This window comes from Microcaecilia unicolor, chromosome 10, assembly GCF_901765095.1.
Source record: "Microcaecilia unicolor chromosome 10, aMicUni1.1, whole genome shotgun sequence".
NCBI classification, from domain to species: Eukaryota; Metazoa; Chordata; class Amphibia; order Gymnophiona; family Siphonopidae; genus Microcaecilia; species Microcaecilia unicolor.
The window spans coordinates 37,851,840-37,875,508 of record NC_044040.1 but is presented as its reverse complement, the minus strand read 5'-3'; the positions used below and the strand labels follow the sequence as shown (position 1 = coordinate 37,875,508).

Below are 23,669 nucleotides of genomic sequence, written 5' to 3'. Positions count from 1 at the left end.
TATGGCCACTTGCAAAAATAGCGCAGGCCGCTTTTTAGTGCAGCTTTGTAAAGGGCCCCATAGTTTGATTTAACCCTTTAGTGTCCAATATTCCCGTAATAAGCCATATGGGAACAGATTGATGGGAACATTGGACACTAAAGGGTTTTAATACACTAGTGATGACAGCTGACAGGACCAAAAGCTGCTCATTTTCAGCCTAAAATGCATTCTGATTTTTATACAACAATTTTAAACAATTGTTACACTATGTGCCCTTCTTTTTTTTTTTAAAGGAACTTCTACTGATCATTCTACAACAGGTAAAAAAAAAAAAGGATTGCTTCTTCTATTTCTAGTTCATGTTTTATTGTTTCATTTAGCTAAGCGACATGATATTGTAACTAAACGACATGATATTGTAACGTAATAGATACTGCTTAGGGGCATCAGAGAAAGGGCACCAAGGGTATAACAACTCCCATGTATTGGGTCCTATATCCATTTTTCACTGGGTAGATAGGTTATATACCAAGAAAGGGCGGGATCAGTAGGCATTGATAAAGCCATTGGCTGCACTCTAAGGAAAGGAGAATGTGACTGGACGGCTAGACCAGAGCTTCTCAACTAATTGTCAAATATTAGAATTTACATGCAAGCATATTCTGTAATGAACTGCACCTAAATTCTAAAGCATGCAGTTCAAAAGGGGTTTGGCCATAGGTGGGGAAATGGGCATTTTTATGGGTGTTCCCAAATCTATGTACATTGTCATAGAATATGACTCAGTCTGTGTAAATCTACTCACAGGGATTTATGCTACGTTTTCATTGGTATAAGCATATTATATATATTGCACCTAAATCTTATAGAGTACGTTTAAGCGGAAATGTTTTCTGCCCGGATTTTTTAAGCACCATATATAGAATCTGGCCCAATGTGCCTTATACAGTTAATGGATCCTAGGTGCAAAACCATAGTGAACCAGTGAATATATATGGGAGAGTCAGAGAACAAGTAGAGCAGTTGGCTGATTCTTATATATGGGATACACCATTTGAAATGTGGAAGGAAGAGTCAGTTTTTAGCCTTTCAGTAAGGGTATCAAATTTGTTTATTTTGATTGTAACTCCAAGGTAGAGGGTATTACTAGATGTGAAAGCTCATTTAAAAAATGTCATAGAGATCGCACTTAAGATAGTCAGGTTGGGATTTGTTCAATTGCCAGTGTATTTTATAAAAGGATCTTCTGAATACTGAGCCTTTTGTAAAATACATATAAAGAGTTGCAAAAGAGCACATGTACACACATATATTTGTGGTTTGTTAGTAAGCTGCTGTAGAAATGCCTTCGACGATTGCTCTTTTAACACAGTTCTGAAAGATCAATTCTAGATAGTCTTTCACTAATGGGGTCTTTTACTAAGGCGCGTTCACGTTTTTAGTGTGCGCTAAAATTGGGCACAAGCTAAACGTTAGAGACAACCATAGGAATGCATTGGCATCTCTAATGTTTAGCCCATGCCTATTTTTAGCTCACGCTAAAAACGTAAGCGTGCCTTAGTAAAAGACCCTTGAAGTGAACTGTGCAGACTCCTGACGCAGGTGCTGATGCCAAAACACGCCCATATTGGGTCTCATAATAAAGATTCACTTGCTATCCCAGTTCTGGATGTCCCAATGTTGCTTTTTTTTCCTGTGGCTTTGTTGGCACATATAGTAGGAACTGCCATTTTGCAAATATACATGTGCCCACAGATGCGTCATCAACTTGGCAGATTTCACCTTGATCTGCTGTTGCCTATTCTTGAAAGCAGGGATTTTGCAACTTCAGCATATAAGTGCCAGCACTTCTACATATAATAGAGCCATTTTACAAACCTATACTTATATGTGCTGCCACTTTACTAGTGAAGCTGTCTTTAAAAAGAAATTGAGGAAGAAGTATAAAATGGAGCATTAAAGAGAATTACTCTCGCAATTCCTCTTCTACATACCTGATCCAATTGAGTACTTTTAATAAATCTGTACATGTCTACTCAGTGGTGAAAATTGTTTGACTATACATATGTTCCAATAGCAGTTTCAACTTTATTAAATTTAATATACTGCGGGGCTCATTTTCAAAAGAGAAAAGCGTCCAAAAAATTGTCATAAAGCTACATTTGGATGTTTTTCTTCTAAATCCAGTGCACTCCATTTAAGTGCATGTCAGATAAGCGCATGCTCTGTTTAACTGCATGCCATACTTCGGTCCCGTTTTTGGCGCCATCAGTTTCTATGGGGACAAACTTCATTTTAGCGCACCACTGATGAGTGCAAGATTCGCTTATATGCATGGTTCAAGACCGCTCCTCTGCAGGAAAGACGCCACATAAGCGCGTGCATGGAATATGGAAGCCAATTGGCACGTGACAACCAACGAGATTTCAAATTTACTGCCTCTTTAACTGCCACAGGCGAATAAGCGAAAGAATGTTGTTAGAGTGTACATCAGGGTTGTCATCGTTGTGGTGGCGGCGGCGGAACTGTAACACTTTAACACTGGCTGAACGAATAGAAGTTCTTAAAAAATTAGAAAACAAATAAAGTCAAGCATCTATTGCTAAAGAATATGGTGTCAATCCCAGTCAAATTTCACATGTTTAGAAGCAGAAAGACCAGCTTCTGGAAGACTGGCAAAACAATACAAATCCACAATGGAAACAAAAACGGGCAGAAAAAGCTGAGGAGGTAGAAGATGCTCTTCTTTGGTGGTTTTCTTGAGTCAGGGGCAGACAGTTTCGTGTCAGTGGTCCACTGCTTATGGAGAAAGCTAACCAGCTAGCTGAAAGTCTTGGACTAACTGAATTCAAAGCCACTGTTGGAAAGATGGAAGGAGAGGAGCAGCATAAAATTCAAGAAACAGCATGGTGAGAAACAAGACGCTGATGACTTTGGTGCTGAAAATTGGGTTGTTTCAGTTCTTCCTACCATCTTGAATGAGTTTGCATGCTGACGAAAACGGTCTCTACTGGCGAGCGATTCCTGATGGAACACTTGCATTCAAACATGCCGAAACTACTGGAGGTAAAACGTCGAAGGACCGACTGATGATCCTCCTTTGTTGCAATATGGATGGGAGTGAGAAGTTGGAACCCCTCGTCATTGGAAAGAGCAAACAGCCCCATTGCTTCAAGAAAGTTAAGCGACTTCCTGTGTCATACGAGGCTAATGCAAATTCATGGATGACTGGGGAAATTTGGAAGCAGTGGCTAAAGAAGTTAGGCACTAGAATGCGGGCACAAAAGCGTCAGATTTTGCTGCTTTGTGATAATTGTGCTGCACACAGGGATGATGTCAGGCTGTCTAACGTCAAGGTGGTCTTCCTGCCACCAAACACTACCGCTCTGATCCAACCTATGGATCAGGGCATAATAGCCAATTTCAAACAACATTATTGGGCTCTTGTGCTACATCGTCTGATGAGCGTTATGGATGACCAGACTAGAAAGGATAAACGTGCTGTTGAACTGGCTCGTAATCTATCACTGTTGGATTCCCTACATATGCAGAAAGAAGCCTGGAATCATATTACACAGGCAACCATTGTGAACTGCTACAAGTGGGCAAGCTTTGTTAAGGATGTGGAGAGGGACGAAACAGATGCAGCTGTTGCAAACGCATCAGATGAACAGGTTATTGACATCTCAGCTGGTGTTGCTGAAGAGGAGTTCCATCGCTACATAGCTGTTGATTACGATCTACAAACAGCTGAAGACAGCACTGATGTCAAGATATGCGCCTACACGCAGGCAACAACGGTGTTACTTCCGCCACTCACTCCCAGATTGTGAGCCCTTGGGCCCAGGCCGTGGACAGAAGGGGAGACTAGGAATAGCCTGGGGTGGACCGAACCACAACTAGGAAAAAATAATAAAACCACAGGGTACTCACCCAGAACACCAGTCTTGCGAGGAGAGGTGCCCACTCCTTGAAGGTAGAATACCTCAGGGCACGTACGGTCTGCACCAGCAGGCTAGGTTGCCCCCAACTACCAGACATGGAGTCACAGGAACCGGCTGGCAACAACAGGACTCCATGGGATAAAGCAGGGACAAGGATACCGGAACCGCTTCTCGAGACTTCACCAGCACTTAGCCACGGTCCCCCAGGAGTTGGGTCCCTGGGTTCAGGCGGCCAGCAGGACTTCAGGCCCACAAAAGGAAGCAGTTATAACAGGTGAAGCTGAACCAGGCAGGAACCAGCACTACAGAGAACTAAGCGAAAGAGGTACTGGCAAGAGTAAAGACTAAAGGTCCCACTAACCCACACAGCTAGACACAGAGAGTGAAGGGTTAACAGAGCACACTAACCTCAGAAAAAGGGGTGGAACTACAACAGACAGAACTAAAACAAATACCATGACACAACACAGACTGCACACATTACTCCAACCCAGCTGCAGGGAAAGGCAAATTAACCCCACACTGAGGAAAGCAAACACAAAACGGAACACAGAAGAAGGTGCTGACAGGCCAGCCCCAAAGAACACAAAAGAGAAGGAAACAGATTCCTTCAGCGCACTGAACAACAGCTCTTAGAAGAAGTAAGAAAAGAGGCCACAGCAGAAGAATACTAACGCTAGAGCAGTGCTTACCCGAAAACTGCAGGTAAAATAGCTCCTGATTACTGACGTCTGTAGCTGCAGACGTCAGCTACAAGCCAGCTAACCAATAGCAACCAAGTCCCACCCAGCTACTTTAGCAGAGAGATACCAGCCCCTCCCTAGCCTAGCAGAGTGGGTTCCAGCCTCTCCTAAGCCTGTTAGCAGAAACATAGCAGAAACCTAACAAACGGCTGATGATGGAACAGATGACGAAATGAGCAGCGAGGCACATGCTGACGAAATTTAATAACCTCCTCCTGTCACTTTTGCAAGAGTGCTGAAGAGTCTCAACACCGTGCAGGCCTATCTGGAGGCCACTGGATGTCAGTGCTATGACAGTTTTTACCATCTGGCAGATGTAGTACGTCTAATAGCGCTTTAGAAATGATAAGTAGTAGTAGTAGTATTTAGTCTATGGAACTCACAGACCCAAGATTGTACAGAGGACTATAACTGATTACTTCAAGTAAGCCTAATGGCAGATAACGGAGACTGTATACTGTACGTATAATAATAAACAGTACTGTACATATGTTTATCAGATGTCAAACTTCTTTGGGTCACAACGGTTAAGTGCACACTCTAGTTAACTTCATGCATTTCTTTGGTCCCAGACCCTTGCACTTAAGCGGATTGCACTGTACATCTAAACTGGTATTTTTAAAACTTATTTTGCAGACATTTATCTATTTAATTTGGCTGTAGTGCATCCAAATCACAAGGGAGCATGTCAGGGGCATTTTGAAGGCAGCATTAGGGTGTGCCTAACATAGACGTTTTACAGCCATAATGGAACAAAACAAAAACATCTAGGACTAAAACCAAGATGTTTTGATCTAGACCTGTTTTCAGAACAAATAAGGCACAAAAGGTGCCCTAAATGACCAATGGAGGGAATCAGGGGTGACCCCCCAGATTCCCCTCCAGTAATCACTAACCCCCTCCCACCCTCTAAAAATGTGAATACAAATATGATTTACCAGCCTCTATGACAGCCTCAAATGTTAGTGTCAGGTCTATTAGAGCAACATTCAGGTCCCTGGAGTAGTGGTTGGTACAGTGCACAATGGGGGACCCATGTCCCTATCTCCCTCTACCTGTCACACTTGTGGTGGAAACTATGACCACTCCCAAACTTACCAAAACCCTACTGTACCCACATATAGGTGCCCCCTTCACCCATAAGGACTATTGTAGTGGGGGACAGTGTGTTTTGTGTGGGATTTGGAGGGCTCAGCGGACAAGATAAGGGAGCAAAGGTGAAATGTGTAACTGGGAGCATTTATATGAGCTACACAGAAATGCCCTTTAGGGTGTCCCATTGCTCTCCTGTGATGTCTGGGAGACCAGTCTGCTACAAATGCTGGCTTATCGTAAATCCCAATGGCATGAATATTTATGCTTTGCACTCATTTATTTCATTTTTGAAAATGACCCCGACCCCCCCCCCCCCCCCCCACCAAAAAAAAAAAAAAGTCCAAAGCACAAAACCTTGTTCGAAACAGAATTTTCGGAAAAAAAAAAAAAAAGATAGGTGTTTTTCTTTTTTGAAAATGACCTCCTTTCCTATTTGGATTTTGGACATTTTGTGCAAAATGTCCAAAATCAGACTTAGACGTCATGTTGAAAATGCCCCTCTGTGTATATCTAGGTGATGTACAATACATAAAATCAAATTGAAAAGAAAATGAATGCCATAAATTCAAGATAGTAAAAGAAGTTTGTACTTGTAATCATGCACACTGCAGTCCAGACATTACACCACCCCTCAAGTCCCAGAGTCAATTATTCTGAAAATTTCTTCCAAAAGAGTACATCCTGAGACCTTTTTTAAATGGCAGAGTGGTAGTTGATTCCAGAGTTGGCTCTAGAACATCAAAAATATGACTAATTTCTTGGAATGAGGGAATCACAAAGTAATGTTGTTGGGATAACTGTAATATATATCCAAGTAAGATGGAGAATCTATGCATAAATCTTGGGTCTTCCCAGCCATGCTCAAGACATGACTCCTTGAGATCTCTGCAACCTGGCTATCTCCATGTGTAAATAGTAAGGATGTACTGTTTCTGGGAATGTTCATTTTATTCTTTGTCATTTGGCCATTATCTCATCACGGGAGCAAAGTTCTTGAGTGCGCACTCTTTCTAAAGAGCGTACGCTATTTGCAAAAAGGGAATGCTCTTATTAATATAAATTGATGTGGAGTTTTGAGTTTCTAGTGATCCATGAAACATGCCTATAATCCAATGCTTGTTAATACTGTTAATAAGAATAGTTCAGAACTGTTTATTTCTGAATTACAGTTGGTAAAAATAAACTTTGAAAGGCTTCTAATTTTTATTAGTCAGTAATTTGATTAATTTGCCTGCTGTTCCTATTTAAAATCCACCGTGTGATTCATATTTTTGAGTGCTGCAAGTCAGGATTGCACAAAAATAACATTAGAAATATTTGTACTTATAAACAGAGGCATTCACATTGTGTATACTGCAGATATGTTCAAATGATAATGTCACAAAGCCACTATTTACCTGTGAAGACCCACACCATGCAGAGATTTCAAGGGGCATGGTTTAAGTATGTCTTGGGTGGGGCAAAAATCTACACATGTATTTTACAATGGGAATACACATGTATGAGTTTTGCACAAGCTCAGAGGCATGCAACAATGATTTTTTAAAAAGTGCTTGTTTTGGCTAGGGTTTTACCTGGAAGATTAAGGGGTCCTTTTACTAAGGTGCACCGAAAAGTGGCCTGTGCTGGTGTAGACTCACGTACTGGGCACGCGCAGCTGCATTTTTCAGCGCACCTGCAAAAAAAGGTCTTTCTTGGGGGGCCGAAATGGACATGTGGCAAAATGAAACTTGGCGCGCATCCATTTTGGGCCTGAGACCTGACCGTCACCCATTCACTTAGCGGTAATGTCTCACGTATTAACTGGGCCGTAATTATCAGCATGTGTACAATGTCGATTTCCAACCAGTTAGTGCTGTACGCTGGAAATTTTCTGGCATGTGTAGTGGGCGCACGTAAAAAATGAAATTACTGCCTGGACCACGCGGTAGCCAGGCGGTAGCTCTGAATAAGCGTGCATTGGGTGCGCATAGGCGCCCTTGCGGCTTAGTAAAAGGGCCCCTAAAGGAGTCATTTTTAAAAATCTTCTTCTGGTTGATATTCAAAGCGATTAAAATGGCCAGGATAGTCAGCGGCACTTAGCCACTGAAAATTCACGGTTAGCACGTAAGCCAAAAACCAGCTAATTTGAGGGCAGTCTGGGGGCTGTGTTGGCACTGATGTGGATATCCAGCAGAACTTAGCCAGATAGTACCATTGAATATTTGCAGTCAGCACCTAAGCTGAAACTGACTAATTTGTGGGCGGTCTGGTGGTGGAGTCGGTACTTATGTGATTTAGGGCCCTGTTATAGGCACGTTAACGTTTTAAACTTGCATTAACCATGTATACATGTTAACAGTGTATGCGCCTACAATATCCTTATAGATGCCTACACTGTTAGTGTGCACTAATTATAGGCACGTTAAAAACACTAACGTGCCTTAGTAAACAGGGCCCTAAGTGCTGGTATTTCAGTGTTTAACTGCATAAAACACAGTTCTATTTTTATGCAGTTCACTGAATATTGCACTTAACCTCATATGTGCTAGCCAACCCTGCATGCCTAGGTATTCAATGTTGGTGCCTAGACATGGCTCGGCATTGAATAGTCAGGCTTAATACTGGAGGCAGCCAAAAAATGCTAATCTAATCTAATATTAACATTTTTGTTCTGCTTAACCTAGTAAGGCTCAAGGCAGATCACAATACAAAATGAACATGCTCAAGCCCATTGAAATGCAGTCAATTACTTAGAGATCCTTTTACTAAGCTGCGGTAAAAGGGGGCCTGTGTTAGTGTCAGCACGTGTTTTTGATGCGTGCTGATTTCCCCTTTTACTCCAGCGGGTAAAAGGCTGTCTTTTTTTCCTGAAAAGAAATGAACCACTTACCGCTCAGCCATTTCGGGGGGGGGGGGGGGGGTGGGGAGCACTTACCACCACCCATTGAGGTTGCGGTAAGGGCTCCCGCGCTAACCCAGAGGTAACTGGGCAGTAACTGGGCTGCGACCAAAATTTAATTCCAATAAAGAGTAGTTGTATTATTATGTCTCCGATTACTGCCCGATTACCGCCAGGTAAGCACCGGTGCTACAAAAAAAATATTTTTGTAGCCCTGGAAATGGCACTTGCTGGGGGTGGGAACTACCGCTGGGCTCCTGCAGTATCCCAGTGGTAGTTCCGGAATGGCGAGCGGTAAGCCCACATTGGGCTTACTGCCGCTTAGTAAAAGTGCCCCTTAATTAACCCACAGCCCTCCTCCTAAGCTCATATTCCGGTGTCCGTAAAAAAATTGGGAAAATAAAACAGTCTTTATGGAGACCCCTACAGTTTAGACTGATGAAGTAATAACATTTACTGAGTCAAAAGAAAGTGAAGGGAATAGTTAATAGAGGGGAGGGTAGGAGAAAGAGAGAGAAAAGTATGAAAGAGAGGGTTATTGGTTAATTGTGAGAAGGGTGGGAACAGGAGGGGAAGGGTGATTGGAAGATGAGGAGAGGTGAGGATTGGTGGTTGTCATAGAAACTGCTGTGGATAAACAGAAGGGTTTTGACAGTTTAAAATCATTATTTGGGTGGGCAGGAGCGGGTGAGGGTGGATGAGGGGTTAGGAATTTTATGCCCTTCCCTACCCACCCTGTGTTGTGTAGTTTGTCTTTAATTACAATGGATAGTTGGTGACATGTTGTGGGTTTATTGTATAGTGGGGTTTGGTGGGCTGGTTATTGTGGGTTTGTGATTTTGATTGGGAATGGGAGGTCGGTAGCAGCTTTTGAGTCAGCCGGATATGTGGGGATAAAGAGGCATCAGATGCAGTTAAGTTGATATTTGTTAAAAGATATTTTGATGGAAAAAGTAACTCGTGGGCAGAACCGCCATAAGTGAGCTGTGGCTTGACGGCACTGTGCGTCACATGGACTAAAGGGGGTAATTTTGGACAAGTCAGAGAGCCAGTTTCTTTACCGAATGGCTCTGAACTGTTAAACCACTCCGGGAATGCGAACATTGGGATGGAAGAATTTAACATATTGGGTAAAGGTTAAGTTATAGAATTGAGTTATATATATGGTTAATAAAGCTGCGACCAAAATTTAATTCCAATAAAGAGTAGTTGTATTATTATGTCTCCGAGGACAAGCAGGCTGCTTGTTCTCACGACTGGGTTGACGTCCATGGCAGCCCCCACTAACTGGAAGAAAACTTCGCGGGCAGTCCCGCATGCAGGGCACGCCCACCGCGCATGCGCAGCCGTCTTCCTGCCTGTGCGCGACCGTTTCCGCTCAGTTTTTTTCCGTTCCGCACTGGAGAGAGACGTGTTCCTGTCTCTCTCTTAGTCAGCCCCGGAAACCGGTTTGCGGCCTAGCCGTGGTTTTTTCTTTATTCGACACGCATTCGTGTTTCCTTTTCTTTCTAAAAAAAAAAAAAAAGCGAAAAAGAGTTTTCCTTGTCGTTCTTAGCCGAGAGGGCGCATTGTCGCGGCCTTGTATCCGCGCGATCGTTTCTTTTTTTTTGGGTGTGCTTTTCACTGCCACCATCGACGATTTTGACTTCGCCGACGCGATTTCTCCGTCGATGTCCTCGAAGGTCCCGAGCGGATTCAAGAAGTGTGGTCGGTGCGGCCGGCAGATCTCGCAGACCGATACTCACGCTTGGTGCCTCCAGTGCCTCGGCCCGGAGCATAATTCCAAGACGTGCACCTTGTGTCTTGGCTTAAGAAAGCGGACACAGGTGGCGAAGCAAGTTCTGCGGGACCGTCTTTTTGGAACTTGCGCCGGCCCTTCGACATCGACCTCGACGGCATCAGTGTTGACAGCCAGGTCTTCGGTACCAGTACCGATGTTGTCGACGTCGGCGCCGACTATGGCATCGACCCCAGCAGCACAGGTACCTTTGGCCCGCCGGCCTGCCGGTGAGGGCAGTGGTGAGCGGCCGCGCGGGCAGTCTGCCCCGGCCACTCCCACTGCTCAGGGCCATCGGCACCGAACCCTGTCGGATCCGATACCTCGAGGCCGGGGGGGCTCCACCTCCTCCTCGTCTCTTCCGCGGAGCGCAGATGACGGGCATCGCAAGAAAGCCAAGAAGCCCCGTCATCGGTCACCCACGACGCACGGGCCAGCTCCGGGACATCGAGGGACGACTCGACGCCCAGGAAGCAGCAGTGCCGGGAGGAGCGTTCCCCCTCAGTTGAAGAGGTGTTGCTGCGTGGGTCCGCGGGTATCTCGGTACTGTCTCCTGGACCCGAACAGCTTCCGGCACCGGCACCCACACCGGCCCCCCTGCCTTTCCCGACAGCGGGCCTTGACGAGTGCCTCCGAGCCATCCTTCCCAGGATCCTGGAAGGGCTGATGCGCGAGGCTCTGCCGGCACTGGGGGGCTCTGGCCCGATGTTGAGGCCTCTGACGCCGACGCCGCTTGCGGCACCGGTGTCGACCGCCACTCAGGTGGAGTCCCCGTCGACGTCGATGGAGGGAGCTTCGTCACCGCTCGACGCCATCATCGAGGACGTGGTTCCTCGCAGTCGAGACGGGCCCGGTTGAGGTCTGAGCTGAGAGAGCTCATGTCCAACACCAAGGAGGAGGCCTCATGGGGGGAGGAGGAGGACCCCAGATATTTCTCCTCAGAGGAGTCTGTGTGCCTTCCCTCCGACCCCACTCCTTCACCGGAGAGGAAGCTCTTGCCTCCTGAGAGCCTCTCCTTTGCCTCTTTTGTCAGGGATATGTCTATCAGCATTCCCTTCCCCGTGGTTACTGTGGATGAGCCGAGGGCGGAGATGCTCGAAGTCCTCGACTATCCATCACCACCTAGAGAGTCTTCCATGGTGCCGTTGCACAATGTCCTTAAGGAGACACTGCTTCGGAACTGGTTGAAGCCACTATCTAACCCCACCGTCCCCAAGAAAGCGGAGTCCCAATACAGAATCCACTCAGACCCAGAGTTGATGCGGCCTCAATTACCTCATGACTCGGCGGTCGTGGACTCTGCTCTCAAGAGAGCATGGAGTTCGAGGGATACCGCCTCAGCACCCTCTGGGCGGGAATCTCGCACTCTGGACTCGTTTGGGAGGAAGGCCTACCAATCTTCCATGCTCATGACCCGCATACAATCATACCAGCTCTACACGAGCATTCACATGCGGAATAATGTGCGGCAACTGGCGGACCTGGTTGACAAGTCCAGGCCTTTTCAGGAGGTGGTCAGGCAGCTGAAGGCGTGCAGAAAGTTCCTGTCCAGGGGTATCTATGACACCTGTGATGTGGCATCTCAAGCTGCGGCCCAAGGTATAGTGATGCGCAGACTCTCCTAGCTGCGTGCCTCTGACCTGGACAACCGCACCCAGCAGCGGCTGGTGGATGTCCCTTGCTGGGGGGATAACATTTTTGGCGAGAAGGTCGAGCAGTTGGTGGACCAACTACACCAGCGGGAAACCGCTCTCGACAAGCTCTCCCACCGGGCGCCTTCAGTATCCACCTCTACAGGTGGACGTTTTTCCCGGGCCTGGCAGGCTGCTCCCTACGCCTACAGCAAGCATAGGTACGCCCAGCTGGCCCAAAGGCCTCCTCAGGCACAGGGACAGTCCCAGCGCGCTCGTTCCCATCAACAGCGTGCGCCTAAGCAGCCCCCTGTGCCTCCACAGCAAAAGAAGGGGACGGGCTTTTGACTGGATCCATGGGAACATAGACGCCATAAAAGTGTCCGTGCCGGACGACCTACCGGTCGGGGGGAGGTTGAAAGTTTTTCACCAAAGGTGGCCTCTTATAACCTCCGACCAGTGGGTTCTCCAAATAGTGCGGTGCGGATACACCCTGAATTTGGTCTCCACTCCACCAAATTGCCCACCGGGAGCCTAATCCTTCAGCTCCCTTCACAAGCAGGTACTTGCGGAGGAACTCTCCGCCCTTCTCAGCGCCAATGCGGTCGAGCCCGTACCACCCAGGCAGGAAGGGCTGGGATTCTATTCTAGGTACTTCCTTGTGGAAAAGAAAACAGGGGGGATGCGCCCCATCCTAGACCTGAGAGGCCTGAATAAATATCTGGTCCGAGAAAAGTTCAGGATGCTTTCCTTGGGCACCCTTCTACCCATGATTCAGAAAGATGATTGGCTATGTTCCCTGGATTTAAAGGACGCTTACACTCACATCCCGATACTGCCAGCTCACAGACAGTATCTCCGATTCTGTCTGGGGACACGGCACTTTCAGTATTGCGTGCTGCCCTTTGGGCTCGCCTCTGCACCTCAGGTGTTCATGAAGTGTCTCGTGGTGGTTGTGGCGTATCTACGCAAGCTGGGAGTGCACGTGTTCCCGTATCTCGATGATTGGCTGGTCAAGAGCACCTCAGAGGCAGGAGCTCTTCGGTCCATGCAGTGCACTATTCACCTTCTGGAGCTGCTGGGGTTTGTCATAAATTACCCGAAGTCCCATCTCCAGCCAGTCCAATCTCTGGAATTCATAGGAGCTCTGCTGAATTCTCAGACAGCTCAGGCCTTCCTTCCCGAGGCGAGGGCGCAGAATCTCCTGTCCCTCCCTTCCCAGACCAGAGCGTCTCAGCAGATCACAGCTCGGCAGATGTTGAGACTCCTGGGCCATATGGCCTCTACGGTCCATGTGACTCCCATGGCTCGTCTTCACATGAGACCCGCTCAATGGACCCTAGCTTCCCAGTGGTGCCAAGCCACTGGGAATCTAGAAGATGTCATCCGCCTGTCCGTCAGTTGCCGCAATTCGCTGCACTGGTGGACAATTCGGACCAATTTGACCCTGGGACATCCATTCCAAATTCCGCAGCCCACGAAGGTGCTGACGACGGATGCATCTCGCCTGGGGTGGGGAGCTCATGTCGATGGGCTCTACACCCAGGGCGTTTGGTCCCTCCAGGAACAAGATCTTCAGATCAACCTCCTGGAGCTCCGAGCGGTCTGGAATGCACTGAAGGCCTTCAGGGATCGGCTGTCCTACCAAATCATCCAAATTCAGACAATCAGGTTGCAATGTATTGCATCAACAAGCAGGGGGGCACCGGATCTCGCCCCCTGTGTCAGGAAGCCGTCAGGATGTGGCGTTGGGCTTGCCAGTTTGGCATGCTTCTCTGAGCCACATACCTGGCAGGCATAAACAACAGTCTGGCCGACAGGCTGAGCAGAGTCATGCAACCGCACGAGTGGTCGCTCCATTCCAGAGTGGTACGCAAGATCTTCCGAGAGTGGGGCACCCCCTCGGTGGACCTTTTCGCCTCTCAGACCAACCACAAGCTGCCTCTGTTCTGTTCCAGACTACAGGCACATGGCAGACTGGCGTCGGATGCCTTTCTCCTCATTGGGGGAACGGCCTCCTGTATGCTTATCCTCCCATACCTCTGGTGGGGAAGACCTTGCTGAAGCTCAAGCAAGACCACGGTACCATGATTCTGATAGCGCCTTTTTGGCCTCGTCAGATCTGGTTCCCTCTACTTCTGGAGTTGTCCTCCGAAGAACCGTGGAGATAGGAGTGTTTTCCGACTCTCATATCGCAGAATGATGGAGCGCTTCTGCACCCCAACCTTCAGTCTCTGGCTCTCACAGCCTGGATGTTGAGGGCATAGATTTTGCTTCATTGGGTCTTTCTGAGGGTGTCTCCCGCGTCTTGCTTGCCTCCAGGAAAGATTCCACTAAGAAGAGTTACTTTTTCAAGTGGAGGAGGTTTGTCGTCTAGTGTGAGAGCAAGGCCCTAGAACATCGTCCTGCACAGAACCTGCTTGAATACCTTCTGCACTTATCAGAGTCTGGTCTCAAGACCAACTCAGTAAGGAATCACCTTAGTGCGATTAGTGCTTACCATTATCGTGTAGAGGGTAAAGCCTTCTCTGGAGAGCCTTTAGTCGTTCGCTTCATGAGAGGCTTGCTTTTGTCAAGGCCCCCAGTCAAGCCTCCTGCAGTGTCATGGGATCTCAACGTCGTCCTCACCCAACTGATGAAGCCTCCTTTTGAGCCACTGAATTCTTGCCATCTGAAGTATTTGACCTGGAAGGTCATTTTCTTGGTGGCAGTTACTTCAGCTCGTAGAGTCAGTGAGCTGCAGGCCCTGGTAGCTCATGCTCCTTATACCAAATTTCATCATAACAGAGTAGTACTCCGCACTCACCCTAAGTTCCTGCCAAAGGTGGTGTCGGAGTTCCATCTTAACCAGTCAATCGTCTTGCCAACATTCTTTCCCAGACCCCATACCCGCCCTGCTGAACGTCAGTTGCACACATTGGACTGCAAGCGAGCGTTGGCCTTCTATCTGGAGTGGACACAGCCCCACAAACAGTCCGCACAGTTGTTTATTTCTTTCGACCCCAATAGGAAGGGGGTTGCTGTCGGGAAATGCACCATTTCCAGTTGGCTAGCAGATTGCATTTCCTTCACTTACGTCCAGGCTGGGCTGACTCTTGAGGGTCATGTCACGGCTCATAGTGTTAGAGCCATGGCAGCGTCAGTGGCCCACTTGAAGTCAGCCACTATTGAAGAGATTTGCAAGGCTGCGATGTGGTCATCTGTCCACACATTCACATCACATTACTGCCTCCAGCAGGATACCCGACGCGACACTCAGTTCAGGCAGTCGGTGCTGCAGAATCTGTTTGGGGTTTGAATCCAACTCCACCCTCCAGGACCCGATTTTATTCTGTTCAGGCTGCACTCTCAGTTAGTTGTTCTTCGTAGGTCAATTTCTGTTATGTCCTCGCCGTTGCGAGGTTCAGTTGACCTGGGTTCTTGTTTTGAGTGAGCCTGAGAGCTAGGGATACCCCAGTCGTGAGAACAAGCAGCCTGCTTATCCTCGGAGAAAGCGAATGATACATACCTGTAGCAGGTGTTCTCTGAGGACAGCAGGCTGATTGTTCTCACCTACCCTCCCTCCTCCCCTTTGGAGTTGCGTTTTACTCATTCCTTTGCTTGTCATTCAACTGAGCGGGAACGGTCGCGCACAGGCGGAAAGACGGCCGTGCATGCACGGTGGGCGTGCCCTGCGTGTGGGACCGCCTGCAAAGTTTTCTTCCGGTTGGTGGGGGCTGCCGTGGACGTCAACCCAGTCGTGAGAACAATCAGCCTGCTGTCCTCAGAGAACACCTGCTACAGGTATGTATCATTCGCTTTATAAGTTAATTAGGTTGTATGAAGAGGACTGGATGATGTGCAAATGTCAATGTTATGCCTTCCTAAAGGCAGAATAACAACTGATGTTTCTGATTTCTTTAGGTAACTTATTCCATAATTCTGGACCCTTTCCAATGATGGGTCAGTGCCTAGTAATAGCCTTGCAGCATTCTGCCACAGAGGGAACAATCAATCTCACTTCGTGCTTAGAATGCAACTTTCTAGTCACTAAGGCCCCCTTTTACTAAGGCGCGCTCACGTTTTTAGTGCACGCTAAAATTGTGGGTGCGCTAATGTTAGAGACACCCATAGGAATACATTGGTGTCTATCATTTAGCATGCCCGCAATTTTAGTGTGCGCTGAAAACGTGAGCCCACCTTAGAAAAAGGGGGCCGTAATAAAGAGAAATAAAAATTTGTAAATATTCAGACACCATTCCATACAAAAATTTTAAAAGAAATAATAAAACTTTAAAATAAATTCTTGCCTGAATTGGCAGCCAATGTAATTGATCAAATATGGAGTTGCTGGATATTGATCCCCTGGTTTTTATTTCTTCCTCTAAAATAAAAAAAACAATAAAAAATGTGACCTCATTATTTAGTTGGTGACACTTATATGTACAAGTTTCTAAAGTGGATAGGCTACACTTAGATGCGGAAGATGCAAAAAACATTGTTTCCATATGGAAGTTGTTGAGTCTGTGCTACTCATTTTTTCCATGTGTATCTTTGTAAAATGGCTTCTCCCACTGCACATGCAGGTGAATACGCATGCAACTCCTGTCCTACACCTCTTTATATATATTTTGCAAAATATGCTGCACTTGGCAGATCCTTTGTAAACAATGACTGGAACTGAGCACAACCTATCTCAATTCTGATCTCAATGTTCCATGTAGAATGGGCCTTCCTGTGTATAAATGGTTTTGACAATTCCTTGTAATGTAGTCATTAAAATTGGAGATCACAAAAAAAGTTGTGAAAAGTTAAATTTAAATTTGCATATGTTTACATTTTCCAAATTTTTTTGTTTTTACAGGGTTCAGAGACTATTTCGACGTACCAGGTATATCTCGAAGCACATTTTAATTTAGAATTATTTGATTGATGATAAGTGATTTGTTTATTTTAGAGTGCCTTCAACTCAAAACAGAGGAGCATTCATGAGCTGATTGAATCTATCTGTCTAGGGGGTCAATTGCTCTGGGTCAAATACAGGATAAAGGCCAACCATAGGCCTGGAATTTATCCTACTGAAAATATGAGGATGAAGTAGTTTTCTAAAGGATAAAGTTGAAAAGGGCAGGAAAATTCATATATCTGCATTCCTCCCTTGTTTATAATATTCTGCACCCTTGTTATGTTTTTGTAGTGCTCCCAAATGGAACCATTTCTATTTGTCAAGCTAATCTAGTCATGGTTTTCATTCACTCATGGGTACTTTCCTTGTATTTCCATTAAAAATATGAGTAAGTCCATGCATTCAGTGAAAAATAAACAGAACTGGATCAGCCTCATCAGCAGAAGAACAGTTACCAAACCTATTTATAGCTGAAGAGGATTGTTCTAATTTTTATGTGTTGAGTCTTATTAACTTAGTATATGACAAAAATTATTCAGCTTGATATTTCTAAACACTTATCTGGATAGCGAGAGACTGCCCCAAACTATATAGGGTTCTTGGTCTACACTCTTCTCCTTCCTAGAAGACAGGGCAAACCTGTTCTACCAAGGGAAAGGGGGAAATATTTCCTGATCCGTAAATAAATCAGGAGCACTCTGTTCCTTGTGATATCTAAGGAACTTGAATAATTTCCTAATAAAAGGAAAGCTCAAGATGGTTTCTCTTTTTACCTTATTTAGCCAAGTCACTGGAAGTATCTCAGATTCATAACCTCCAAAGTTGTGTACTGCTGTTTAGTATTAACAAATGGTCAGATATTCAAAAGCATGTCTTTAGATAGCTGCAGCTGAAAGTCACTACAGCAGTGGCGTAGCCATAGGTGAGCCTGGGTGGGCCAAGGCCCACCCACTTAGGGCTCAGGCCCACCCAACAGTAGCACATGTTTAGCGGTAACTGGTGGGGATCCCAAGCTCCACCAGCTGAAGACTTCCCCCTGATGGTAATGAAAACACTACTCTCCATAATACCGGCAACTGTGCATTCTCAGTTATCAGTCATGCCTGCTTTAGACTGCCAAGGTGGAAAGAAGCGTTTTCTCGCCAGCTGAGATATTTTATTTTGGGGGGGGGGGGGGGGGGGAGAACACTTGGTGCCCACCCACTTCTTGCCTAGGCCCACCCAAAATCTGTTTTCTACCTACACTCCTGCACTACAGAGAGCCATGATGGTGCATGGACAAATCAGGAAATTATCTGGATAGCGGCATTATTTATTTATTTGTTGCATTTGTATCCCACATTCAACACCGTCATCTGCATAATTATCCTGGCAACTTAGGTCAGAAAGCCTGCTGTCCTAAGTTGGTGCTGAATGCTACCTTTTAACTGGATAACTACAGCCGTTGGTGGTCTATCTGGATAGTGGCATGCTAACCCCCAGATTCTATATATAGCACCCAAACATGGGCACAGATCCAAGATGCGTGTGCAAATTAGTTAACAAGCCATTAACTGTCGATTAATTGATGTTAACAATCAATTCTTGAAGTTAATTGGCACTCATTTGGATTTGCACATGCATCTGCCTATGTGCTACTCTATAACACTGGGTGCCTAAGTCTCACATCATGCAAATCAAAAGGGGGCATGGCCATGGGAGGGACATGAGCTGGTCAGAGGCAGTCCAAAAATTTGCTTGTAGTGATAGAGAATTGTGCCATTTGTGCACCCAAACGCCATGACTTGGACGCCGGCACAGCAAACAGGAAGGAACCTCTACGAGAAGGAAGCACAGACAAGAGAAAGTAGAGGCTGGCCAAAGAATATGTTGCTTTTTCAAACTGCTATGGTGGCTGTTTTAGGCTTCTACATCTGACCTGTGCCTTCTTCTTTTTGCTTTCCTTGTGATTTACAAGTATTTCTGTACCAGCAGTTATACACCTATCTGTCCTATAGAAAGTTCAATTGTGATACCTGAGGCAGGCAGGTTTTCCCCGCAGAAACATGGCCAGTGTCAGGTCCTTCTACTGGTGCTCTGAATAAAGTATGATTAAGCAACATCTCCTGAATCTGGTCCTAAATATCAAGAAATATTTTTAAATGCTACGGCCCTTAAGTTTAAATACTGACCTGAAAATGTATAGTAATTTGTGTCATATTTATGTACTTTGGGGGCCCTTTTACTAAGCCGCGTAAGTGTCTACGTGTGCCCAACGTGCGCCAAAATGGAGTTACCGCCAGACTACCACGTGGCTCTTGCAGTAATTTCATTTTTGGCGGGCATCTGATACGCATGTCTGAAAAATATTTTTTATTTTCGGATGTACGTAACGGATGCGCACCAAGTGGCATTTGACGCGCGTAGGTCATTACCGCCTAGATTCTTTACCACTAGGTCAATGGCTGGTGGTAAGGTCTGAGACACGAAATGGCTGTGCGGCAATTTTGATTTTGCCGCACGTCCATTTTTGGCAAAAAAGGGCCTTTTTCACAGACGCGTTGAAAAATGGATTGGCGCGTGCTCCAAACCCGCGACTACACCACTGAAATCTATTTTTCAGAGCGCCTTAGTAAAAGGACCCCTTGGAAATGCATGTATTTCTATCTCTCAGGGTAATTGGCTGGTCAAGGGTGTATTTTAGGAGGACACCATTGAATCAGTGGCATGATCCTTTCTGTAATAAAAATTTAATCTGTGCGTATGATGCAGTGTTGCTTTCCCTTTCATTTGATCAGAAATTGAAATTGCCACACCGTCACCAAGAACATCTGCTACTCCAGCTGCACAAATTTCCCCAGGTAATGCAGCAAAATGTTAATTTGGGAATTTTAAGTGTGTACATTTTTTTCATGTGTATAAAAATATTAATTGTAGTTTATTTTTACAATCTAATAGATTTGCTTATGGATGAAGTCATCTAGATTTGTGTATGGGGGAAATTTTCAAACAAGGCACACACATAAAAAGTCTGCAAGTACTTTTTACTTGCAAACTTTACATCAATTTTGAAAAGGAAAAAAAAATTTTTCAAGTAAACTTATGTGTGTACTATTGAAAATCTAAAAGTGTGAGCATATTTTCTAGCCTTGTCCCAGCGCCATCTTCTGCAATGCCTCCGCTATTTGCATATAAAATTATGCATAAAGATACACTGTGGACATTGATTTATGACAGGGGCTCTCAACCCAGTCCTTGGGACACATCAAGCTAGTCTGGTTTTCGAGATATCCACAATGAATATGCATGGGATAAATTTGCATGCACTGTCCCCACTGTATGCTAATCTATCTCGTGCATATTCATTGTGAGTATCATGAAAACCTGACTGGTTAGGTATGTTCCGAGGGCTGGGTTGAGAACTTCTGCTTTATGAACAGCTAGAGCAGGCAGTTTTCCAAAATTCCCGTGCTGATATTCAAAGTGATTTAACCAGCCAGAAACGGTTCCAGGCTGATTAAATCACTTGTTCTGGGTTAACCAGTCACTTTTAGCAGCACTTAACCACTTAGCACCTACATCTAAACTGGCTATTTTGGGAGCCTTCCAGGGGTGAAATCGGCACTTGGCCAGTTGAGTGCCGATATGCAGCACTTAACTGGCCAAGATAACTGCATAAATAGAACCATGTCCTATCTTAGGGGCCCTTTTACTAAGGTGCACCGTAAAATGGCCTACGCTGGTGTAGGCGCGTGTATGTACGCAAATCCATTTTTCAGCTCGCCTGCAAAAATGTCCTTTTTTGTGGCCGAAAATGGGCATGCATCAAAATTAAAATGAGCATGCATCCATTTTGAACCTGAGACCTTACCGCTACCCATTGACTTAGCGGTAAGGTCTCACATGTTAACCGGGCAGTAATTGTCAGCACACAGTAGAAAATAGAAAATATTTTCTGCTGCACATCAAAAATAGAAATACCGCCTGGGTCATGCGGTAGCCAGGCAGTAGTTCTAATTTGAACACGTATAGAGGCATATTTTCAAAGCACTTTGGGATTTCTATGGAACTTTGGGAGGCTAAGTGCTTTGAAAATGAGCTTGATAGGCACCTACGCCCCTTAGTAAGTACATAAGTACATAAGTAGTGCCATACTGGGAAAGACCAAAGGTCCATCTAGCCCAGCATCCTGTCACCGACAGTGGCCAATCCAGGTCAAGGGCACCTGGCACGCTCCCCAAACGTAAAAACATTCCAGACAAGTTATACCTAAAAATGCGGAATTTTTCCAAGTCCATTTAAAAGGGCCCCTTTATGCAGTGCCCCATAGCTGGTTAATTCCACAAACCAGGAAGCTTAGTGTTGAAGCCTGAACCTGGCCTGGCATTGAACTTCCGGGCATAACACCAGCGGCAGTCAGGGAAATGTGGGCACTGCTGGTTGAATATCAATCCCACCATTTTTTGGTCATAAATACTTGTTTTATCTGCAGACCTACATGTGAAAATTGCCCTGTTTGAGGCTGAAATTCCAAATTAGCTGAACTCCTAATTTTAGGACACATGGAGGTGTATTTTCAGAACAATTAGACTTACAAAGTTCCATAGATTACTATCCTGCTTTTTTTCGAACGAGAAGGGCGGCCATCTTCCGACACAAATCGGGAGATGGCCGGCCTACTCCTAAGCCCGGCCAAATCGGTATAATCAAAAGCCGATTTGGGCCGGCTTCAACTGCTTTCCGTCGCAGGGCCGGCCAAAGTTCAAGGGGGTGTGCCGGCAGTCTACTGAAGGCAGGACGGGGGCATGGTTAAGAAATGACCAGCCTCGGCCGATAATGGAAAAAAGAAGGCCGGCTCTGACGAGCATTTGGCCGACTTTACTTGGTCCTTTTTTGTTCACGACCAAGCCTTGAAAAGGTGCCTGAACTGACAAGATGACCACTGGAGGGAATCGGGGATCAACTCCCCTTACCCCCCCCCCCCCCCAGTGATCACCAACCCCCTCCCACCCTAAAAAATGTTTTTTTTAACATTTTTTGCCAGCCTCTATGCCAGCCTCAAATGTCATACCCAGCTCCATCATAGCAGTATGCAAGTCCCTGGAGCAGTTTTAGTGGGTACTGCAGTGCACTTCAGGCAGGCGGACCCAGGCCCATTCCCCCCCCCCCTACTTGTTACACTTGTGGTGGTAAATGTGAGCCCTGCAAAACCCACCCAAAACCCACTGTACCCACATCTAGGTGCCCCACTTCATTCCTAAGGGCTATGGTAGTGGTGTACAGTTGTGGGGAGTGGGTGTTGGGGGGGGTTGGGGGAGTTCAGCACCCAAGGTAAGGGAGCTATGCACCTGGGATCAATTTGTGAAGTCCACTGCAGTGCCCCCTAGGGTGCCCGATTGGTGTCCTGGCATGTGAGGGGGACCAGTGCACTACAAATACTGGCTCCTCCCACGACCAAATGGCTTGGATTTGGCTGGATTTGAGATGGCCGCCATTAGTTTCCATTATCAGTGAAAACCAATGGCGGCGATCTCTAAGGCCGGCCCAAATGTTGAGATTTGGCCGACCATATTATCAAAACGAAAGATGGCCGGCCATCTTGTTTTGATAATACGGTCAGGTATGCCGCTTTATGGGGCCGTCATTAGAGATGGCCGCCCTTATTGCTGGCCGGCCCCGTTCGATTATGCCCCTCCACGTAGCTTTGTAAGTCTAAAGGGTCAATATTCAGACCGCGAGAGGTAGCCGGGTCAGCACTGAGCTCAAATATTTAATGCCGGGCTATTTCATGTGACCGGCATTGAATATCCAGCATATGGCCAGTTATGTTTAAACAGGCCAAAGATATCCCTGCTATTTTGGTGGCCAAATATAGCCACCAAACTCGCACTGAAAATCGGCAGCTAACCGGTTAAACCAGCAGATATAAATGGTTATCCGCTAGCTGCTACTCTGCGATATTCAGGTACCTTTCCTGGCCAGTTAAATGGTTTTGAATATCAGGGGGTAAGTGCTTTGAAAATATGCCTCTAAGGGGCATAGTTATCAATGTGGGCTGTCATTAAGATGGGTTCATTTATGCAATGATACCTAGATAGCAATAATTGGGATTAATAGCAAATAAAACATCTTAACAGTAGCTCACATTCATAACTTCCCCCCTAAGAAGCTGATATCTATGCCAGAATTCTGCATTTCTTGGCACATGGCACAGCTCTCTTCATCCTGCAGGACCAGCTGAGGCAGAAGGAGCAGATCTTCCCTGTAGAAGAGGGACTAGAAAACAATGTTAAAATACATATATGTAGAGGCCCAAGAAAAGCAAAAAAGGAGGGATCAGGCCCTGTTTTGTATGACTTACAAGAAAACAGATTAAGACAGCAGGTGCCAAACCAGCATCTGATATGGAGATAAATACTGCATAAAAAAACATGTAGGCTGGCACACATGCATATACAAAACATACACATTTTTTTTTGTTACATTTGTACCCTGCACTTTCCCACTCATGGCAGGCTCAACATACACACGCCTGACTGTATAACGAATATGGTCTAAGAAAACAAATAGGCAATCAATCTATAAGATCCAGCATGGAAAAAAGAAGCAGTAGATTTGAAAAAAAAAAAAAAAACAACCTCCAAGATGTGCAAAATGTACAAAATGTTCAATTTATTCACCACTAAAATAATAAATACATAAATAATTAAAAGCCCTACACGGTCATGTTTCGCCCTCTCAAAGGGCTGCAT

General features: G+C 45.9%; 1 long non-coding RNA gene across 1 annotated transcript; it reads left to right on the top strand.

Moving 5' to 3' along the window:
• The first annotated feature begins 273 nt into the window (after positions 1–273).
• Positions 274–19,781, top strand: LOC115479295. Its single transcript, XR_003943646.1, has 3 exons — positions 274–302; positions 16,897–16,923; positions 19,716–19,781. It is a non-coding gene; the product is annotated as an uncharacterized LOC115479295 (long non-coding RNA).
• The last annotated feature ends 3,888 nt before the right edge of the window (positions 19,782–23,669 follow it).